The 7987-nt window shown below is 40.8% G+C and overlaps 1 non-coding gene across 1 annotated transcript; it reads left to right on the top strand.

The window, feature by feature from the left end:
• Positions 610–681, top strand: TRNAE-UUC. Its single transcript has one exon. It is a non-coding gene; the product is annotated as a tRNA-Glu (tRNA).

Genomic DNA, 7987 nt, shown 5'->3' with positions numbered 1-7987 from the left:
TTCATCCATTTCCTTCTAAATGCAAAATTCCTCTTAAGATGCCCTATGATCTGAAACATCATGACTGGAAAAATCTGATCTAGTAAAAGTTATTTCAGCAAACTAAAGTATCAAATCCAGGAAACTGAGACCTAGGGAACCAGGATCACAACCTGCTCTCTGTTAAACCATTATTTTCTCAAACCTCACTGTGGAGCCTTGTAACACATTTTTGGAAATTTAGGCCAGGTCATAGGCTTCCCCTGGGGCGGGGCATGCTGGAGCAGGGACGGCTCCCCGCGGAGAGGTGGCGAAAGCGGTGGTGGCGGTGGTGGTATTAGGGGGCGGCTCCTCGGGATGGGGTGGGGGGTTCGGGGGCGGCTCCTCGGGAGGCGGGTGTGTGAGTCCCGGGCGGCTCCCTGGGAAGGGTGTGCGGGGTCGGAGACCCTAGTCAGGTCCCATGATACGCGTGGGCTGCGAAACAGCAAAACACCAACCGCAACTTCCTAGCGCCGGAAAAGTCGCGCAGGCGCAGAAAGCTACTTCAGCTCAGAGGCGGGGCTGAAACGCGAAGGCGGAGGCGGACAGAAATGATTCAATTGAGTTTCAGTTAAAGCAGCTCACGTCCTCTCCCACATGGTCTAGCGGTTAGGATTCCTGGTTTTCACCCAGGCGGCCCGGGTTCGACTCCCGGTGTGGGAAGGCTAGTTCACCTTTTATAGGAATCCAGGTTATGAATTCACCATCAAGTTAATTTAGATCCATATTAACAAAAAGACTTTGAGTACAGTGCTTAAAGGCTGTAATACCTTAAGTATCGAAGTGACCCACGAAAACAGACCTGTGTAGTCAGTATTGTTATTTTTTTGTCCATGAGATAGTCATTTAAAATATCACAATGAATTATAATATTTATTGGTTAAACTCTGTTAGACAAAGGAATTCTCTTTTAATTTCCTCCCAGCTTAAGATATAACTGACATACATCTTCTAAGTTTGTGTATACAACGTGATGATTTGATACATATACATTGTGAAATGATTATCACAACAGGGTTAGCTGACACATTTATCATTTCACTTAATTACATAATTATCATTTCTTTTACTCAAGGAATTCTAATAAAATGGCCAATTCTATGCTTTCTTTCTTTTTAAAAAATTTTCTAAAAAAATCTTAAATATATATACACATTTGTAACATTATATTTACAATGTCGTGCCAATCTGGAAACAACATAAATGCCTATCAACAAATGAATGGATTAAGAATATATAGTTACTGGAATACTACTCAGCCATAACAAAGAACACATTATGCCACTTGAAGCAACACGGATGCAACTAGAGAGTGTCATACCAAGTGAAATAATTCAGAAAAAGAAAGACAGATACCATATGATATCACCTATATGTAGAATTTAAAATGTGACACAAACGAACCTATCTACAGAACAGAAACAGACTCACAGACATGGAGAACAGACTTGTGGTTGCCAAAGTGGAGGGAATGGGAGGGACTGGGAGTTTAGGTTTAGTAGATGCAAACTATTCCATTTAGAAAGAATAAGCAATGAGGTCCTACTGTATAGCACAGGGAACTATATCCAGTCTCTTGGGATAGACCATGACGGAAGATAATATAAGAAAGGGAATGTAGATGTAGGTATGACTGGGTCACTTTGCTCTAAGCAGAAATTGACACGACATTATAAATCAACTATACTTTAATAAAAAAAATTTAAAAAAAATGTTGTGCCAATAAATTCACTGCTTTCTCCGGAGAGGATAGAAGAGAAACACAAAGTGTTTCTGGCAGAGAGCTGGTGATCAAGAGGAAGAAAGGAGAAAGGGCCTGGAAGAGCCACCTCAGGAGCTGCTGATGTTTGAGGATTGAGTGAGGAGGAAAGCAGGAAAATTTCTGAAGCAAGAATCACTAAGGCCTGAGAAGTTAGAGGCCTCCAAATATAAACATAAATTTCACAGAGGTTTACATAGCAAGGTAGACATTGGGAGCAGATCCATTCACCCAACCAACTTCCACAGAACATGACATGGGCTAATGTGGCATGGAATCAGCTTCCAGACAGAGTTACACATGAGGTTATGTTGAGGTGAACTTTTAGGTTGTTTCCAGGTCTTGGCTATTGTGAATAGTGCTGCAGTGAACATATTGGGTGCATGTGTCTTTTTCAAGGAAAGTTTTGTCCGGATATATGCCCAAGGGTGGGATTGCTGGATCATAAGGTAGTTCTATATTTAATTTTCTGAGATACCTCTATACTGTTTCCCATAGTGATTGTGGCATTTGGTTCTGATTGAGGAAATTACCTACCTTTCATTGTCACTCACTCTAGCTGCCCAGAATGTAACTGAGCAGGACCCTGTGAGGCCTTCCCAGAGTGGACCCCACTCATGTTCTCCACCTGCCTTTTTATCTACAGAAAAATTTTAGTTAAAGAACCAATTTAATCAGAGAAGTGAAAAAATACAGAGAAAAAAGAAAAAATAGTAATAATAATTTAGTCATTCAACAAAGTCAAGACCTTCAGTTCTTCAAAGGCTATGGATAATATTCTGAGCTATATCCTTGGAGCTGTTTTGCAGGTGCTGAAGCCCCCACCAGTGGAAGAAGTCAACTGTATGCTGCCCACAAGCACATAGACTCCAGACTCGTTGGAACCAGAAGGTTGATGACCTCACTCCCAATGACCTCAATATCCAACAATCAGGAAAATGTCCATGAACTGATCACCCCCTGCTCCACAAATACTGTACGAATCCTCACCACCCCCTCCAGGGGGTGGGGGGCACAGTCCTTGAGCACTAACCTGCTGTGTTCCCCTCTTTTTCTAAGAATTAAAGCTACTTTTTCTGTTTCCTCCAACTCTGTCTCCACATTTCTATTTGGCATCAGTATACAGACGCAGCCAATGTTTCAGCAATAAGACCTCTGGAAGGAATTTATAGTGCTTGCTGGAGTGTACACAGCCAATATTTGGCCACGCTGCTCAGAGAGATTTCGTGTGCCCTCCCTACATCTAGATATGTGCTCTTTTTCCTCAACACTCTTTCTTTTGCTGGAATCTAGCAATGCTTCTTCTATTTATTACTGACTTGGCAACTGTTTAAGGACTTGCATTTTTCACCATCTTATCATAAGTATATATTAAAAACTTTAAATAGAAATGTAAGCACCTTGGGTAAGACCATGCCTGAACTGTTTTTCTGCCCTGTCCATGCCAAAGACACCATGGGTGTGCAACATTTTTTATTGGTTTATATCCTTTTCAATGATAATAAGATTGTGGAAGTAATTTTTTGGCAAGTCCAAATGTCTCAACTTCTGTTTCAAAAAATGTGTCCCATTGGTAAGGGGATAATCTACTGGTTTTGATTTACTACAGTGAAAATCTCCTACATTTCCACCCAATTTCTTCTTCCCCCAACTGTGAGCATCCAGGTTCATCTACCACATTAACAAGAGAGACTTAGTAGAAAGTATGCAATTAAAATCTGATTTTTTTCCAACATAATGAGCAACAACAAAAAATTAACCTTGCTTCCAGGATATAGATACTTCTTCCAGGATATAGATACTTTTTTTTTTTTTTTTTTTTTGCTTTTTAGGGAGAGGCCAGGGATCAAACCTACATCCCCAGGGATACTAGTTGAATTCATTTCCACTGTGCCACAATGGGAACTCCCAGATACTTCGCTTTTTTTAAGTGTTACTGAACTCAGTTTTGGCAGGTCACCTCTCAAATGCCAATAATTGAGGAGCAGGTGTTGGTAGAAAGGAAAGATGCTTTATTCAGAAAATCTAGCAACCTGTGGAGAAGGTGGACTCGGGTCCCAAGACCAGCAATGAAGATTCTACTCAGCCATGACAATGTTTAAAGGGAAAAGGGGGAAAGAATCTCAGTGCATCATTAAGGTGGGAGGTCAAATTCCTTCAATCTGTCTGTTGTGTGCAGACCAGCTGACTTCTGATCTTCCTTGGGAAGCTGTCCTGCCCAGGTTGTCTACCTGCAGATTTGCTAAAGGGGAAGCTGGACATAGAGAGTCATTCTATAACTACTTCATTCTTCATTCTTCCTCCTTTTAATCTAGGAAGAGAATCAGGGGATTAAAATGATTAAAATGGTGGAATAGAAGGACTGGAGCTCAACTTCTCTCCTAAAAACAACAAAATTCACAACTAAAGACTGAGCACTCTTCACCCAAATGGACTGGAAACATTAAAAAAGATATCCTACTCCAGAAGAAAAAGAGGAGGACACATCAAGAGGTAAGAGGGGTGATTTCGTGATATAAACAACCCCATACATCCTGGGTGGAAGCTCCACAGACTGGAAACTAACTGGTTCACAGACACTCACCTACAGGAGTGAGAGTTCTGAACCCCACATCAAACCCTCACGTGCGGGGATCTGGCACTGGGAGAAAGAGCCCAGGAACATCTGGCATTGAAGGCCAGTAGGGCTTGTATGCAGGAGCACCATGGGACTGGGGGAAACGGAGACCCCATTCTTAAAAGGCGCACACAGACTTCCACGTGCACTGGGTCCCAGGGCAAAGCAAAGTCTCCATAGGAATCTGGGTCAAACCTGACCACAGTTCTTGGAGGACATCCTGGGAAAACAGGGGTGAATGTGGCTTGTTGTGAGGGAAGGACATTGAAAGCAAAGCTCTCAGGAATATTCAGCAGCTGCCTCTCTCTGGAGGTGGCCATTTTGGGAAAATCTGGCCACACCTGTCAGTCAGCTGCTGAGAAGCCCCAGGGAAAACAACAATCCAGGTGGAATTACAGCCCCACCCCTCAGTAAACAGGCTACCTAAAGACCCCTCAGGCACACAACTGCCTCTAATCCCATCCAGAGACTAAGCCCCACCTATGGGAGGGATTAGAATCAGCTCCACCTACCAGTGGGCAGGCATCAGCCCCTCCCATCAGGAAGCCTACAGCAAGCCCCCCATACCCACTTCAGCCACAAGGGGGGCAGACCCTAGAAGTAAGAGAGGCTACAACTCTATTATCTGTAAAAAGGTCACCACACCACAAACCTATAAAAATGAAAAGACAGAGAACTATAACTTAGATGAGGGAGAAAGAAAAACCCCAGAAAAACAGCTAAGCGAGGAGGAGATTCTCAGCCTCCAGGAAAAAGACTTTAGACTGTTGATGCTGAAGATGATGCAAGACATTGGAAATAAACTGGAGGCAAAGATGGATAACTTACAGGAAATATTGAGCGAAGAGATATAAAACGTAAACAAGAAGAGATGCAAAATACAATAACTGAAATAAAAAATTCACTAGAAGCAGCTAACAGCAGAATACAGGAAGCAGAAGAACGAATAAGCGAGGTGGAGGACAGATTAGTGGAAATTACGGATGCAGAACAGAAAAGAGAAAAAAAGATTGAAAACAAATGAAGAGAGCCTCAGAGAACTCTGGGACAACATTAAATGCACCAATATCCATATTATAGGGGTGCCAGAAGGAGAAGAGAGAGAGAAAGAGACAGAAAAAATATTCCAAGAGGAAGAGAATCAATGAGTTAGTCAAGGCATTCTGCTCTGACTTCTAGAGCAGAAGTCAGAAGTTCAGTTAAATATTACCCAGTGATCTCATCTTTATGATTAAGATTTAAGGAAAACAGGCGAACAAACAGAAAAGGGGCAAAATGCTGCTTACAAAAGTAACGGTGCAAAGTTTATTAGGTGATAGTCACTGCTGAAGGGCTATGAGGTGGGGAAAGGAACAGGTTGTTTGTTTAACAAATCCATTTTGGGTTTGTAAGAACAGAGTTAAAGTGTGATTGACGGCTTCAACTTTATTTAAATTAATGAGAATTCTTGCATTACTGTGGGCAGAAAATATTCATTTCCACATATCAAAAGTATTCTATGGATTCATTTCTAAAATGTGGACTAATTTAAAGTAAGTTGCCTTTCAAAGAAGGTTTGAAAATCGGTTATCATTTAGGAGAATTAGCAAGTGATTGAAGAGATGGCTAAACCAGTGTTAAAAAAAAAAAAAAAAGTGATGTTATAGTGAAGTCATACTGATTTTGAAGGAATGAAATTGGCGGGAAGATAACTCTTGGGAGATCACAGGTTAAGCAGGAGTCTTCAAATTCATGGTCAAATGCTTGGATTCATAAAGAAAAAAATACAAAATCATGAATACAAAATTTTTTTGAAAGGGAATATTTGTTTTGAATGAGAAGAAATCAAAACAAATTACACATTAAAAATGAAAAATAAAAGAATGTATATATATGTATGCTTGAGTCACTTTGCTGTCGAGCAGAAATTGGTGCAATTTACAATAGTAAATCAACTATACTTCAATATTTTTTTTTAATTTTGAAAAAGAAAAATACAAACATTTTAATAATCTAGAAGAGGATATTTTTACTTATTATCTGTCTAATGCCCCTATATTATTTTTTACCCCTTTGTTTTGGACTGCATACTCTTTGACCCCTTCCTCGTATGGCAGAAAGTGTACTATTTTCTAGGAGGAAATAGATAATGATGACTCTAGCATGGTTTATGAAAAAATTTTCCTTTGTTATTGATGGTTTAGAAAAATTTGTTTTAGGCGTTCCCATTGTGGCACAGTGGAAACAAATCCAACTAGGAACTGTGAGGTTGCAGGTTCGATCCCTGGCCTTGCTCAGTGGGTTAAGGATCCAGCTTTGCCGTGAGCTATGGTGTAGGTTGCAGACACAGCTCGGATCTGGTGTTGCTGTGGCTGTCGTGTAGGCCAGCAGCTGTAGCTTGGATTAGACCCCTAGCCTGGGAACCTCCTCCATATGCTGTGGATGTGGCCCTAAAAAGCAAAAAAAAAAAAGCAAAAAAGAAAGAAAAATTTATTTTAGTATTGTCATATACATTTTTGATATGGCTGTCAAATGTATTATTGCAACTTTTCCTGAAAGTGGGGTCAGTCTGCTTGCTGCTCTAAAGCCAATGCTCAAGAGGCAAAGTTGGTGGAAAGGAAAGTTTGCATTATTTTGGAGGCTGCCAACTGGGGATGAGGGCAGATTCTTGTCCAAAGTCCAACTTCCCCACTGATAATCAGTGGGCAAGGGTTTTAAAGGGTAGTTTCAGTATAATGTGGAGGGAGAGTGTTGCATGCACAAAGAGCACAGTCACCTCGGACAGTCATCTTGAAATCTGGTCATGTGGTTTTCTGACCAATGTTATCTTCATTGTTTTGACTTATATTTTTCTGTTTATTTTTAGTTCCAGGGTCCATTTGGTCCCCTTTCTTTGAGGCCAGTTCCAAGAATTGTAGCAGCTTATACCTTGGCTAGCTTTTTTTTTTTTTTTTTTTTTTTGTCTTTTTGCTTTTTCTAGTGCTTCTCCTGCGGCATATGGCGGTTCCCAGGCTAGGGGTCTAATTGGAGCTGTAGGCCAGAGCCAGAGCAATGCAGGATCCAAACTGCATCTGCAACCTACACCACAGCTCATGGCAACACTGGATCATTAACCCACTAAGCAAGGCCAGGGATTGAACCCACAACCTCATGGTTCCTAGTCGGATTCGTTAACCACTGAGCCACGACGGAACTCCTACCTTGGCTAGTTTTATCATCATAAGTTAATTTCTTCCACCTGGTGTGAGTTTTAATCTCTATAAAACAGCTCAAATGATATTGCTTAGAGTATGATCTCTAGTCCTTGTCTTTAAGAACTAAAAGTCCTTGACTTTGCTTAATAAGTAAACTATTATTATTTTATCCTGTTTGACTACTTTCCGTTGCTTCTGCATTTTCTCACTTCTCTGAATAAAATTATTCTTTGGCTATAGTTTTTCTACAGACAAAAGGCAAGTGAAGATATGGGAGAAAGGACCATTGGGTCCTGTTCTGTTTCACAATGGCATCTTCAGAAGATTTGCTGTCTTTGCAATCTTTGTTGAAGGCAATATTTTGTGTCAAATCAGTGAGGAATTGAAAAAAAATGTTTTTCAATGAACTCCTGTGGGTGA

This window comes from Sus scrofa, chromosome 1 (assembly GCF_000003025.6).
Source record: "Sus scrofa isolate TJ Tabasco breed Duroc chromosome 1, Sscrofa11.1, whole genome shotgun sequence".
NCBI lineage: Eukaryota > Metazoa > Chordata > Mammalia > Artiodactyla > Suidae > Sus > Sus scrofa.
The sequence above is the reverse complement of the archived record's forward strand: the minus strand, read 5'-3'. Positions and strand labels throughout refer to the sequence as shown.